This window comes from Girardinichthys multiradiatus, chromosome 8, assembly GCF_021462225.1.
Source record: "Girardinichthys multiradiatus isolate DD_20200921_A chromosome 8, DD_fGirMul_XY1, whole genome shotgun sequence".
Taxonomy (NCBI): Eukaryota; Metazoa; Chordata; class Actinopteri; order Cyprinodontiformes; family Goodeidae; genus Girardinichthys; species Girardinichthys multiradiatus.
The window spans coordinates 9,505,394-9,520,628 of NC_061801.1; the positions used below are offsets into that span (position 1 = coordinate 9,505,394).

Genomic DNA, 15,235 nt, shown 5'->3' on the forward strand with positions numbered 1-15,235 from the left:
GATGGAAAGTTGCCTTCGACATGATACAGTTCTGATTAAACTCGGTCTCTGTAAAGTTGTAAACATCCCTGCCCCACAATTGCTGGCTGTGTCTCCACGAGATAGCTCAGGATAACATAAGACACTAATTATAAACTTTATAAAAAAGAGGTTTTAAGCTTAGTCCTAAAAATAGACAGGGTGTCTGCCTCACGGACTAAAACTGGGAGTTGGTTCCACAGGAGAGGAGCCTGATGACTAGAAGATCTGCCTCCCATTCTACTTTTAGAACCTCTAGGGACCACCAGTAAACTTGCAGTTTAGAAGCAAAGTGCTGTCTTAGGAACATATGAAGCAATCAGATATCTGATGAATGATGGAGCATGTTTATTAAGCACTTTATATGGGAGAAGGAGAATTGTTTTATTATTGATATGAAGTCTTCAGACGCTTAGTGAAGCTCTTCAGATTCAAAAGAGAAACCCTCAAATGCAACACTGATAGATGATCGCACACAAAACCACAAATAAAAGAAATAAACAACATATTCCCAAATGTATGACTTCTTCCCCAGCCTGTCGTTCTGGGGCAATGCTGTGCGTTGAGTAAAAGAAATAATCTCAGTTTTCAAAGAGGTGGCTACCCCTTTTTATGAACACCAAGGGGACATTTTCAGAGACAATTCTAAGCAGTTTCACTGAACATAAAGACAACATTATCTTTCAGTATAATGAGTTTATCTGTTGTTTCCATTTACAGTACCACCTGCTGCTGCTGCAGGACTGCATTATCACCAGCCTCATTTCAGCACACTTGCTCCATGCTGTGTAAATGATTTAGGCCCCCATGTTGGAAATCTTGACTGTTGTCTCATTTTACCCTGCAGACAGCTCAGAAGAAGCACAGTAATGACTGAGCCTATTCACTCAGCATGGTGGAAACAGTTGGAGGGCTGGGAGACGGCAGCACAGACACATATCCAACCAGTGTTGAGAAACTGGCTTCGTGGCAATTGGAGGAACCCCTTTTAAACTGTATTAAATTTAAGTTTTAGCCATTCATTGTGAGAATAAGGTCCTATTCTTTCTACTTTCAAGCTAAACTTGATTAAAAAGATAGATTTTAAACGTTATTGTACCTTTGTCCTTTCTTGTTTTGTTAAATCCCAAAATTTCAAGTAGATTTTCTATGTATTTTCACTAAATTGATATTCTCCCAAAATCTTTGTTTGTCAAAGTTTTTGACCTAATTGCCCTTTGGTGTCCATGTAAATCCCACCATGTTAGAATCTCCTGACTTAAAATTGGGAGTACCAGAAGGCTCTGTTTTAGGCCCACATTTTTATTTCTATATTTTTCCCCACTTGGACAAATCATTAATAACTTTCATAATATTCCCTATCACCTCCATGGAAATGATTGTTATTCTTTCGAACATTTGGAGATCTTTAAACTGTCTGAAAAACGTGAGTATCTAAAATAAATTACAAACTAGTTAAAAATACCTTCCTTCAACTGAACTCTGAGAAGAAACAGCGCTAATCATTGCCGGGAGAATGTGATTTCTCTGATCAGGCAACAAATTGGACTTTTGAACTCGACCCTGAAGCCAGACTTAAGGAAATTAGGTGTCGTTTTCTAATTAATGTGTCTTGAAGGTCACTCAAAAGAACATGTCTAAAAGTTGTTTGTATCATTTGGGAAATACTTCCAAATTAAGAAGGTTGGTGTCAAAACAGGAGCCTGAGATTATTATTTATGTTTTTAGACTGCTGTAACAAACCTTTCACATTTATTAACCAAAAAAGCCCTTCTTTGCCAACTATGGAGAGAACAAGTATTTGATACACTCCTGATTTTGCACTTTTTCCTACTAAAACAAAACTCCAGAAAATCACATTGTGTGATTTTTAAGTTATTAATTATCATTTTATTGCATGACACAAGTTTTTGATACATCAACAGAAACCTTTGTTTGCAATAACAGATATTGGACATTTCCTGTAGTTCTTGAAGAGGTTTGCACGCACGATTTTGGACCACTCCTCCATACAGATCTTCTCCAGATCCTTCAGATTTCAGATATGTCGCTGGGCAATACAAACTTTCATCTCCCTCCAAAGATTTTCGGTTGGGTTCAGTTCTGGAGACTGACTAGGCCACTCCAGGATCTTGATATGCTTCTTACGGAGCCACTCCTTAGTTGCCTTGGCTGTGAGCTTCTGGTCGCTATCGTGCTGGAAGACCCAGCCACGACCCATCTTGCCCTTACTGAGGGAAGGAGGTTGGTGGCTAAGATCTACTGACACATGGCCCCATCCATCCTCCCCTCAATACGGTGCAGTCGTCCTATCCCCTTTGCAAAAAAGCATCCCTAAAGAATGATGTTTCCACCTCCATGCTTCACGGTTGGAATGGTGTTCTTTGGGGTTTTATTCATCCTTCTTCCTCCAGACATGGTGAGTGGAGTTTAGACCAAGAAGCTCTATTTTTGTCTCATCAGACCACATGACCTTCTCCCATTCCTCCTCGGGATCATCCTGATGGTCATTGGTAAACTTCAGATGGGCCTGGACATGTGCTGGCTACAGCAGAAGGACCTTGCGTGCACTGCAGGATTTTAATCCATGGAGGCGTAGTGTGTTACTAATGGTCTTCTTTGGGACTGTGGTCCCAGCTTTCTTCAGGTCATTGACCAGTTTCTGTCGTGTAGTTCGGGCTGATCCCTCACCTTCTTCATGATCATTGATGCCGCACGAGGTGACACCGTGCATGGAGCCCCAGACCGAGGGAGATTGACCGTCATCTTGAACTTCTTCCATTTTCTTACAATTGCACCAACAATTGTTGCCTTCTCACCAAGCTGCTTGGCTATTTTCCTGTAGCCTAACTCAAGCCCTCAGGTCCTCAAACCAAAATCTGCTTTTAGTCCCAAGAAGCAGATATGAGACTCGAGAGGATCATTCTTTCCAGACTGCTGCACCTAAAGTGTGGTACAAGTTTTCTTTGATTTAACATTAACCTCAGTCTGGAATCATTTAAAAAATCCGCTTAAGACATTCTTATTTAAAAGTGCTTTTCCTAAGATCTTTTCACATTCTATGGTTTTGTTTTTAATTATTTGTTTCATTTAATTTGCCTCTCTTTTTTAAATCATATTTTAATTTAATTGTGTTTTAATTTTTATGATCTGTCTTTGTAAAGCACTTACCTGTGAAAGGTGCTATATAAAGTATTCCTACCTCTTGAACTATTCCACATATTGTCTCATTACAACCACAAACATATATATTTTATTGGAATTTTATGAGAAAGACAAACACAAAGTGATATACAACTGTGAAGTGCAAATAAATTATACATGATTTAAAGCATTTTTCACAAATAAAAAACTGAAAAGTGCAGTGTGCAAAAGTATTCAGCCCCTTTTACTCTGAGTGCAACCAAATGCCTTCAGAAGTTTCCTGATGATGGATAATGACTAAATAGAGTCCACCGGTGGTTAATCTAATCTTAGTATAAATACAGCTGGTCTGTGACGGCCTCAGAGGTTTGTTAAGAGAATAATGGAGAGCCAACAGCATCATGAAGTCCGAGGAACACACCAGACAGGTCAGGGATAAAGTTGTGGAGAAGTTTAAAGCAGACATATGCTATAAAAAGATTTCCCAAGCTTTGAACATCTCACGGAGCACTGTTCCATCCATGATTTGGAAATGGAAAGAGTATGGCACAACTGTAAACCTACCAAGACAAGGCCGTCCACCTAAACTTACAGGCTGAACAAGGAGAGCACTGATCAGAGATGCAGCCAAGAGGCCCAGGTGACTCTGGATGAACTGCAGAGATCTGCAGCAAAGGTGGGGGAATCTGTCCACAGGACAACTATTAGTTGTGCACTGCACAAATGTGGTCTTTATGGAAGAGTGGCAAGAAGAAAGCCATTGTTAAAAGAAAGCCATTAGAAATCCTGTTTGCAGTTTGCCAGAAACCATGTTTCGGACACAGCAAACTTGTGGAAGAAGGTGCTTTGGTCAGACAAATGCAAAACGCTATGTGTGGCAGAGAACTAACAATGCACATCACTATGAACACACCATCCTCACTGTCAAATATGGTGGTGGCAGCATCATGCTCTGGGGTTGCTTCTCTTCAGCAGGGACAGAGAAGGTGGTCAGAGTTGATGAGAAGATGGATAGAGCCAAAGACAGGGCAATCTTGGAAGAAAACCTGTTGGAGTCTGCAAAAGACTTGAGACTGGGGCAGAGGTTCACCTACCAGCAGAACAACGACCCTAAACATAAAGCCAGGGCTACTATGGAATGGTTTAAAAACAATCATATTCATGTGTTGGAATAGCCCAGTCAAAGTCCAGACCTAAACCCAATTGAGAATCTGTGGCAAGATCTGAAAACTGCTGTTCACAAACACTCTCCTTCCAATCTGATTGAGCTTGAGCTGTTTTGCAAAGAAGAATTGGCAAAAAAGCTGGTAGAGACATACCCTAAAACACTTGTAGCTGTAATTGCAGCGAAAGGTGGTTACAAAAAGTATTGACTCAGGGGGGCTGAATACTTTTCCACAATGTCCTTTTCAGTTCTTTATTTGTAAAAAAATAAATCATTTATAATAAAATAAATCATGTATAATTTTCTTTCCACTTCACAATTGTATACCACTTTGTGTTGGTCTTTCACACAAAATTCCAATAAAATATATATACGTTTGTGGTTGTAATGTGACAATATGTGGAAAAGTTCAAGGGGTATGAATACTATTACAAGCCATTGTAAATACACTTTACCTACTTACTATCTACAAAATGTAGCTTTTTCTTTTGCTGACTCTATTTCTGTGTCTCATCCCTACCTGTTTTCATGTGTATCCCCTGGGTCTTGTAACCCTTCATTAAATAATGCGAGTAGTTTGTCTTTCCCTTACTTTGAATAGGATCAGCTTTATTTTTTATGTCAGGGAGTTCCCACTTGTTTTACTTTAAAGCTTGCATTTGCCTAGACCTTGTTTGATTTGATTACCTGTGTATTATTGCCTTTAGGTAAACTCCCTATTCTTACACATTTTCTTAAAGACTGTGATAAGATCTTGTCATTTGATTTTAAATCTTGGTTGCATGATTTAGAAATCCTACTGATACTAAAAAAGAAGTTATTGTCATAATACTGCAGTGTCAGGTGCTTTTGAGTTTCTTGTTTCTGTTTCTTTATTTACCCATTGTTATATGTTCTTAGTGTTGCCCTTTTAGTTCATCTTATTGTTTAATTATTTCTTAGTTCATTCTTGTACTTTGCTATATTTAGATATTCTCCTTTAGATTTCTTCCCTGTGTCCCTCTGTCTTATTCTGCTCATTACTCTTCTATCCTTCAGCTCTCTCCCTATATTGGTCTCAGCTGTTCCTGATGTCCATCTAATTATCCTCACCTGCTTGCCCTGCCTCTCACTCACTCCCTGTATATAAGCTGTTTGGTTTTAATTCTCCTGCCTTAACTGTGTTACTCTGTTTCATGCTCCAAGCTTTGTGTCCTGTTCTCCTGAGTTTTGATGTAAGTTTGCTTTTTTTTTATTATTAAACCTTTCATGCAGCTTCTGAGTTCCTGCCTGCATTTCGGTCCAGCTCCAACCTCACAATTTATGACAGTTATTGTTTAAATGACTTGAGGGAACTATAGATTTATGCTCAGTGTTAATTATACCAACACTTTGTATGTAGCCAACAATTCAGTTCAATATGTTTAGCTCTATAGTTCTGTAAAAGTAGTTTTTTTACATTACCCCCCTCAAAGCTTTCAAAATACAAACTGGTATGTGTATAATAATATAATCTGGTTTCTTTTGTGTAAGCAATATATGTGACTTGGTTTAGCTTTACAGTTAATGTCACTGTCTGACCCAACTTTGATGCACATCTGTATCCAGATGCTGTAACCTATTCTTGTTTGTTTTGTGTAAGACCACAATTTGAAACCTGATTTAACTTTGAAATTAATATCAGTATCCAGCCTAAGACTCTGCATCATATGTATCTATCCAGACACTGTTATTCTGAGTAGAATATTGTGATTTGTTTTCAAATTTAACTCTCCCAGTCAATCTCCTGTTCTAACCCACCCTGTCCAAAGGGTAGCACTAAAACGTTAATATAACCTTGAAGAAAAGTGTATTTTAACACTTAGCATAGTGTTGTCATAAGCCACAGGTTGAACTGTCAATCTGTGCACCTACTTCTACAAGCACATGTATGTATAGCTAAAGATACATACAGCATGTATAACTACTTCATAACATTATGCAAAACCAAATGGTGTCATTGATAAAGATTGGAGCCATTCCAAAGAAGTGATCACAAAGATTTGGAGATGATCTGCAGGTGTGTTCACTGAAATAGTGGCGTACATGACAAACAGACAAGGCAAGCCATTACAATCTGGAATCAATCCACTCACATTTATCAAACCACATAGTATAAAGATCGTACCTTATTTCTAACCCTTTACCCTGTCTTATTCTTTTCTATTGTTTTTAAACTCAAACGATGAAGGTTTAAAAGCAGTATTATGATGGTGTGAAGATTTTTATTTGAACTGTATATACATTTTATCAGCAGAGCATTAGCTCTCTGCCTAAACGTACCTTAATTCTGTTCAGACACCAACGTCTGAATGAAAAGGAACCTGTGAAGTCTTTCCTACCCACAGGAATCCAGGGACCTTTTACTGTTCCAGATCACAATGCTGAGGGACCCATCGGTAGCCCCAAAGACTGAACTGGAACTCTTCTCAAGAAGAGAAATTCAACAGCTGGATTTGATTTGACAACCTTCGAGATATAAGAAGCCTGCACTAAACCTGGTTGCTGACGCTGCACCATGGACCCAAATGTAGAGGATGAAGGGTTTTATCTTCTCCTGCCCTCCAATGCCAATCTCAATGTTTTGAGAACAATACCAGTTTGAGTTTCAGTGTAAATTTAGCACAGCATATTAATTCAGAAGGTTCGTTGCAAGTTGCCTTGATAGAGATTTCATACCCGCATAATTGGTTAAACCTTACCCCAAACACCAAGTTTTTGAATGGAGAAAGGCTGAGGATCAGGAGGTTCATACTCAAAAATTCAGATGGGGGTACTATCAAGATCTAAATCAGCTCAAGATAGAGTTGGAAACCTTTTTTAGAAAAAATACACTCAGGTATTTATCTCAACTTTAGCAGGATTAAAAGGAAATTTGTGTTCCAAGCAGCGGGGCAGTACCATCTACTTTTCTTCCTCCCAATGGCTTACATGTTGGGTGTGAAATCAGGAGAACAGTTTGATCAAAGATTGGCTCCTTTTCTTTTTCCAGTGGATATAAAGTCTGACTTTTTTGCTTTTATCAACTATGCTGTTACAACTATCTAGTCACCCAGCAAATAGTTGGTGACTCTGAAGCCCCTGTCCTAAAAAACTGTTAAAGTGGAGTGCGATTTGATGGTGATATAATTACCTAAACTTTTAACCTGGCCCACTATCTCCCTGTTGCCAGGAAACACATATAGAAATTAAAATGGATCAAAATATATTTTACACATATCAGTCATAACGTGCCATTAACACTCATACGTATATTGTTCTTTGTTTTAATGGTATTTCAAGGTAGATGTTTGACTTTAAAGAAGTGGTGAACAAGCTATGAGCTTTCGGTTGATGCTAGTGCCAGTGAGGTCAAATGATTACACCTGACTCGTCACCATCTTATCAATGTCACTAGATGTTCTTGTTACCATTTTAGTAGTCCATTACCACATGTGATGGCTAGTTAAAACATTAAGAATCAACTATCCAGACAGGTTATTAGATTCCAATCTAGAAAATAATATTTCCTCAAATGTCATTTTAATAAATAAGTATAGCTAATTAAACTCCATTAAAAATCACTTATCCAGAAAGGTCATTGATCCCCAATACCAATATTTTCTTAAATAGTATTTTACTGGTTGATTGGTTCTCAAACATAGATAACACTGGGTGGTAATACTGCATCATTTTATTTGCTTTTGTTTTGTTGGTTCCCTTGTTCATTTATTTGTATATCGTTCATTTGTTTTCTCTTGGTAGTTTTAGTTTAATTGTTATAGCCTAGCAAATAGTCTGTTAGTTGAAATATGTTTAACTTGGAGTTTAATTGTTTTTGTTAATAAATTCTTATATTTTAAGATGTTGTGAATTCATTCCATGTCTGTGTAGAATTTTGCTGTTCAGTTATGCCAGAGCTCAATTCACTCTTTCATCTGTTGTCCTAATACCAAGATGTGCTATACTGGGTTGGTATTCCCAGGACAATGCTTGACAGACTGAATGGTTATTTAATTAAATATTAAATAATATAAGCATCCTGACTGTGCAACAGTACATACCAAAACAACCCACTTTACTGTAATGTTCGAAATCTTACCAAGATTTGTTCCCAACATCAATTCCTCATGGATAAGATAAGAGATCTGCATTTAAACATATCCAGATGTATGTACCAAGCTGACTTCAATGCAACTCAGTGAACAGTGATCATTCATGCTTATAATGTCCAGGTACTCTGGCATGAAGAATGCTCTGGGCATCCCATTACCATGACGTCTATGTATGGACATTGTGCTGAGTTAGAATGGCTGGCAATGGTGATAATAAAAGTCTGGCTCTCTCCTGGTGATAAGCACACACACACTCAAACACACACAACACAAACCTTGGTATCTGCTCTTGCTGGGCTCATTTACATTCTCATCAGTATGCATGAAATCTCTCACTGAACTTTAATACCCTAACTGCTGCATAATACACTATAATGAGCATAAAGTGAGAATGACAATTAAAACTCGCATTAATCACTAAAGGGGCGGGGATGAGACAGGGGAGGGAAGGAGCAAAGGGAGGATACTAAGGAGTCTGGTATGAAGCAGAACCCAGAGAAGGTAGGGAAACGAAGGAAATAAAGTGAGGTGAAAAATGAAGGAAGTACTGGACTAAAGAGCATTAGCAAGAAGGAGGAGAGACAGAAATAAAGGAAGAGTGGTGAATGATGGTACATTTGAATGAGCTGATGCTTGCCAAGGTGTCTAAAAACAGTAGCATGAATGTGGACAAGAGTGGCAACGTCCTTGACCTGCTGTCATTCCTTTGTTTTAGTTCCTTTATCCGTCTGCTAGTTTCCTCTTTCCTTCTTTTCTGTCTTTGTCCTTCTTCCTCTTTAAAGACTCACAGAGGGTATCACTCACAAAGAGGATTATGTTTTCTGATAATGAAATGTCCCCATTGCCCTATTCTTTTCTTTCACTGACATAAAATGATTTGCAGGTGATGAATATTCAGCTGAAAGCAACAAATATGATCTCAGCTGGGTTTCCCTTTCACCTCCGATCCCCCATCTCTGCAAAGCTCAGGTGTAAATTTATTCTCTAGGCTTTTTAGTCACGTTGCATTTGGTTGATGGTGTTTGCTGCACACATATAAGCAAGATCATTTAGCCTGTCACTGGTTTATTATACCTCTTGCTTTTATGTGAGCTTTGCATTAATATTACAAGATGTGCTGAGTTTTTTGTGCTACAGTATTGTTCTCTGCTGTGAAATTTGTACTATGGTTAGCAGCTTATAGCAGGATAAAGATAATTATTATGCTTTTATATATTAGGAAACAAAGATCAACTCATAATATCCAATGCACTTAATATATCCATTTTATTATCTTGTGCAACTTTCTGAGGCATTGAATTTTGAGTTTTCATAATCTGTGAGCTATAATCATCAAAAATAACAGAAATGAAGACTTGAAATATTTAACTATATTACATTATGTATGAATTTCACTTTCTGAAATCAGTGACAAAAATACTGAACTTTTTCTCAATATTCTTGACATACATTTTGAGATGTATCTGTACTTTAGAACAGCAAATGACCAAACCTCTTGCTTTTTATAGACATGGTTAGACTGATGATGATCAATTAATCAAGTGCATTTGATCAGCAGCACCCAACTGCTTACTCCCCCATAAATTCAATGGAAGAAGCAAGAGTGTACTTACTTCCTCCGAGCATACACAGGTAAACCCTAGAAGTAAAAGGGTGTAGTTTCTTTTAACAATGACTGTATCAGTCAGTCTTTTTTAAGGGTTGCAAAAAAAGTAAAACAATGAAAAAGTCCTATAAACCGATCATTTCATACTACATCAAAACATCCATCATTTTAGGCCTTTTATTAATATTATTGTATTGCATTTGTTATATGAAATGGTGCTGTATGCACTGAGAATGCAACTTGTTTCACACATTTAGGTTGTTTGGTGGTTTTATTAAACAATTTAACTCAATCTTGTTTGTATGCAAGATTTTACACTAAACAAACATTCCAGGCCAACCATCTCCTCCCACATAACTGCATGAATACTGTGCGTTTTAGATCAATTAGTATGAGCACCTCTTCCAGTAATTGTATTTTATGGGAATTTCTCCTAAATGCTGACAATATTCTATTTTGGAAACACATTTATACTTCTTGCTGGGTCACGCTGTCTGAAAACAGTCAGTAAAAATGTTGTAATTACTGTGTTGTAATATAGGGTGTGACCGCTGGGGATAGGCACCACTTCCCCCACAATCCTGCAAAGATAAGATGGTAAAGACAATGGAGGAATGGATGGATGTTGGAATATCCTTTGTAAATTTTCCTTTTTACTCGATGTATTTCAAGACGTAACAATAAAAACCCTGAGTTCAAAATAAATAAGCTGATTTCGCACTGGAATAAACAGCAGCAAATATGTTCATGGTAACTCTGGAGGAGCTGCAGAGATCCACAGCTCAGATTGGAGACTCTGTTAACAGGAGAGTTATGAGTTGTGCACTCCACAAATCTGGCCTTTACGGGAAATTGGAAAAAGGAAAGCCACTGTTCAAAGGAAGAAGTTAGAATAACAGTTTAAAGTCTGTCATAAACATATAAGGGACAAAGCAAACACGGGGAAGAAGATGCTCTGGTCAGATGAAGCCAAAATCAAACTTTCTGATAAACATCCAAAATGTTATGTATGTGGAGACCATGCCCATAGTGAAACATGTTGGTGGAAGCATCATGCTGTGGGAATGCTTTTCTTCAGCAGGGAAGAAGAAGCTGGTCGGACGTGGTGGGGAGATCAGTGGAGCCAAATGCAGGACTGGAAGAAACCTGTTAGAGACAACAACCCAACAAATACAGATAGAGCTGCAGTGAAATGGTTTAGTTCAAAGCATACTCTTGTGTTAGAATGGCCCGGTCAAAGTCCAGGCCTAAATCCAACTTAGAATCTGTGACAAGACTTGAAAACTGATGTTAACTCCCTGTCCAATTAAACCGACCTTGAACTAAGTATTTTTAAAAACGGGCAAAGCTTTGAGTCTCTAGATGTGCAAAGCTGTTAGAGACATACTCCAGATTTACAGCCATAAATGCACTAAAATGTACTTCTACGAATTGTTTATGTAGGGGACTGAGTAAGACATAATTCCTCCACAGAGCTGTAAAAGACTCATTGCAAGTCATCGCAAACACTTGATTGCAGTTGTTGCTGCTAAGGGTGGACTTAATAATAAACACCTTCATTTAAAAACTGCATTTTGTGTTTACTTGTGTTGTCTTTGATTTTAATATTTAAATTTGTTTGATTATCTGAAACATGCAAAACAAGAAATCAGGATTAATTCTGGAATTGATAAATGATAAAATGCTTTATAGAAAGCTGATATCTCCAATACAGAAATAAGAATGGAGACAGACAAAAAGGAAAACACAAGAAAAATGTTTTAATTATTGAGTATTCCCCCCAACCACCCATCCACACACACACACACACACACATCTTATAATCCCCACAGACCCCAGGGCCTTACTAGCAGGCTTGTTGTCACCCAGCGGAGGGGGCCTGCAAGTAAGGCCCTGGGGTCTGTGGGTATTATAAAATGTGTGCATATCTGGGGGCCTTACTAGCAGGGCCCCTCAGCTGGGTGACAACAAGCCTGCCTGTCTGATTTATGAAAATGCAGATGGATTTTTTATTATTTTTTGGGCCATCATACACACACACACACACACACACACGCTTCCCTGTTTAGCTGTGAGGACAAAGGGGGGTCAAACACTGGAAGAAATGTGTCAAGTTCACAGCAGCAGAAAATGTAGATTAGATTATCGGCTGTGTTAGCTTTGATGTGAGGACATTAATCTGTCTCTAACAGTGTGTATGACAGTGTCTTACAGAATGCAGAAAATGTGCATGTGTGTGTCTGTATTTTAATACTTTATACTTCCGGGGCCAAAACATTTTTTAATTATTTATGAAAAGTTTGTGCAAGAGACAAAAAGATGTATTTAATGTGTGAGTGAGTGTGTGTGTGTGGGTGTGTTAAACTCTTCACAATGGGATCTTTAAATTTGTTTTGTGTAATATTATACAGAATACAGTTAATTATTTGGTATTTCTTTTATATATACTTTATTCCATTGTTATTGTCACATTTCAAGGTGTTGTTTAAAATATTCAGATATTTCATTATTACTTTTGCAGAAAAATGCAGATATTGCTGAGCAAACAACAGATCAACATTTAAACAATAAAATATCAGCAACAAGACTCTTAACATATAAAAATACTGTACTAAAAAAACTGTTACAGAAAAGAATATTGTTTATTATTACTAAGCTGTCTTCTGCTTCAGCTAGTTTGTATAGAGTACTGTGTTTTTAATCAATTTCATATTCAAACATGAATGCAGATTTTTGATTATGGACATGAACTAAGATAAAAATCTTTACCTGTGCAGCTCATGTCAAATAATCAAGTTCTCAAGATTTACATGTATCGCCTGAGGGCCAATTGTTTTTTGGTGTTACTTTATCATTACTGTAATGACGCTAAGAAATCCATCACTCGCTGCAATTTGTGTTTTTATTCTTTGTTTTTTAAATGTTTCCAGTTTAGTTTTTCTTAAATTGTGCCACATTTTCCACAACCTTAAGCTGATGTTCTGCAAAACGATGTTGCAGCATTATTTTAAGAGAGCTCCAGTACATCTCCAGTGTGAAGCCCATATTCCACATAACGGGTGATGTCAGAGTTAGGCAACAAAGTGGGCATCAAAACCAGACAACACCCTCAAATCCACCGAAACTGTAGACAGTCTTGTGTTGATTTATGGTCCATGTTTGCAGGGCAGGGTGGCCTCCAGCTTTCTACAAAGACAATCAGCAAAAGACTGCATACAGCCAATCTCTGCTTTAATAGTGCTGTCAGGAGGCCTGTCGTGAATGGCCTTCAAAGTCATGCCTGTCATGCACGCTGGTGTCAGGAACATGTGCATGGGAATCTGAACATTGGGAGGAATATATGTTCAGCGTTTTGTCCAGATTCTCCCTACATCATGGAATCGTAAAGTAAAAGTGACACTAAGAACGGCATAATGATTACTACCCCAGTAGGTTAAAAGCTTTTAGTGAATGCAGCGTAATGGTGTGGGGCAACATCTCTGGAGGCAATCTTAGTGTAGAAAGATATCCCGATGCGATTCTGCAACTCGTGGCAATCCCATATCTACACAGTCTGGGACCACCCTCTATCCTTGGAGATGACAATGGTCACCCCAACAAAGTGGGGTTTATCAGAGCCTACCTCCACAATTTGGGAGTGGAGAAGATGGACTGACCTGCCTGCAGTCCTGATCCTGACTATTGAACATATGTGGCCCACCTTGGGTGTGTTCATGCCAGAGTGACCAACGCAACTACATTGGAAGACTCATGCCAAATGCTGGTTACAGCAGTGCATGACCAAGCTGGTGACCAGCATGCGGTCTAAATACCCAGCTGTTGTGGCTGCATACAATAGTTATTGTTTCATATTGCTTCTTCAAAGATCAATCTTCTCATTCCAAGAATCAATACCAAACAAGGAGTTAATGGAAAAATAAGCTGTTTAGCATCGGCAGAGAGGATTAGGCAGGTTTTTTGTTGGCACAACCCACATACTTTACTGTTCTATTTAACACACAAACTTCATCACTTTTTTTCAAACTTTGTCCTAAACTCAAAGTTTATATGTTTGTCTCATGCTGAATTTCAGGTAATGTATTAACCTGTTAAGACCAAACATAGTAGTATCGGTATGAACAGAGCAACACAGTGTCATCGTGTTACGTATGGCCCTGACCCACATGCAGAATCACGCTCAAGGGAAACGGGTACAAGTTTGAAAAAGGTTTATTTAAGGAGAATGGATCGGTATGGTGTGCAAGAACAACTGTAAGCAAAAACGACAGGTAAGTGGCACAGTAAACGAAACCGGAACTTAAATGTGAAATGTCTTACTAGGAGGGAGTTGGCAATCCGCCAGGAGGAGAGGGACTCAGACTGGAGAATAAGTGAAACTGGAGACAATGGTAAGTCCGATGATTTCTTAGTTACTTGGAGTGCAGGCGAAGCATCAGCGGAGAGGTGGAGGGTGGACAGGTTAGGTTGAATGGTCTCTGGAGAATCCGGGTCCGGAAGCAGCCAGGGAAGTTCCAGAGTTCGACGTCGGGTAGGTGTGCGTGGAAGATCCTTCCTGGGGAGATCCTAGGAGCGAGGCTAGTGCGAAACGAAGCCACCGGGGCCAGCCTGGGTAACCTCCAGGTAATCGCCGGTATAATCCTTAGAAGGTCCTTGAAAACGTAGTTAGTGTTTGAACGAAGCCACCGGGACCAGCCTGGGTAACCTCCAGGTGGTCGCCGGTTCAGTTCACTAAGAAGAACAAAGAACAAGTTAAACGTTGTCGAAGGCAAAGTACACATAAACTTAATTAATACGAGGCTGGCTGAGTAGCTACTACAGAGGCTAATACTCGAGCGACGAGATGCTGGCTGCTTCCTGCTTAAGTACTCCAGGACTCAATCACCGAGATGGAAAACACCTGTCTCCATCACTGCTGAGCACTAGCGCCTACTGGGAGTCAAAAAACACAGACAAAAACATACAACAGAAACTCCAGCTCCAACACAGAGAACAACGCCCAATTTTTGCCATCTCTAGAACTCGATCAAACGCCGCCACTTTTTTTTTTCCTAAATCCCTCGCAAGAAGCGGCTTTTAGGTTCATGAAACAATTCACCGAATGAGTTTTGCACAAATACTTCATTTCCGGACGACTTTGAACGTAATTTTAACAACGAAATATGCTTATTTAGTGTCACAATTGTCTTTTAA

At 38.7% G+C, this 15,235-nt stretch overlaps 2 long non-coding RNA genes across 3 annotated transcripts; one reads left to right on the forward strand and one right to left on the reverse strand.

Annotated features, from left to right (window-relative positions):
- The first annotated feature begins 5,489 nt into the window (after positions 1 to 5,489).
- On the forward strand, positions 5,490 to 8,187 carry LOC124872925. 2 transcript variants are annotated; one of them, XR_007039395.1, is made up of 2 exons: positions 5,490 to 5,541; positions 6,644 to 8,187. It is a non-coding gene; the product is annotated as an uncharacterized LOC124872925 (long non-coding RNA). The 2 variants fall into 2 exon arrangements; XR_007039396.1 differs by having other exon boundaries at positions 5,494 to 5,541; positions 6,694 to 8,187.
- A 2,743-nt stretch (positions 8,188 to 10,930) lies between these two features.
- Positions 10,931 to 14,671, reverse strand: LOC124872929. The gene is made up of 2 exons (XR_007039397.1): positions 14,363 to 14,671; positions 10,931 to 11,191 (listed from the first exon to the last, which is right to left on the reverse strand). It is a non-coding gene; the product is annotated as an uncharacterized LOC124872929 (long non-coding RNA).
- Positions 14,672 to 15,235: the final 564 nt, after the last annotated feature.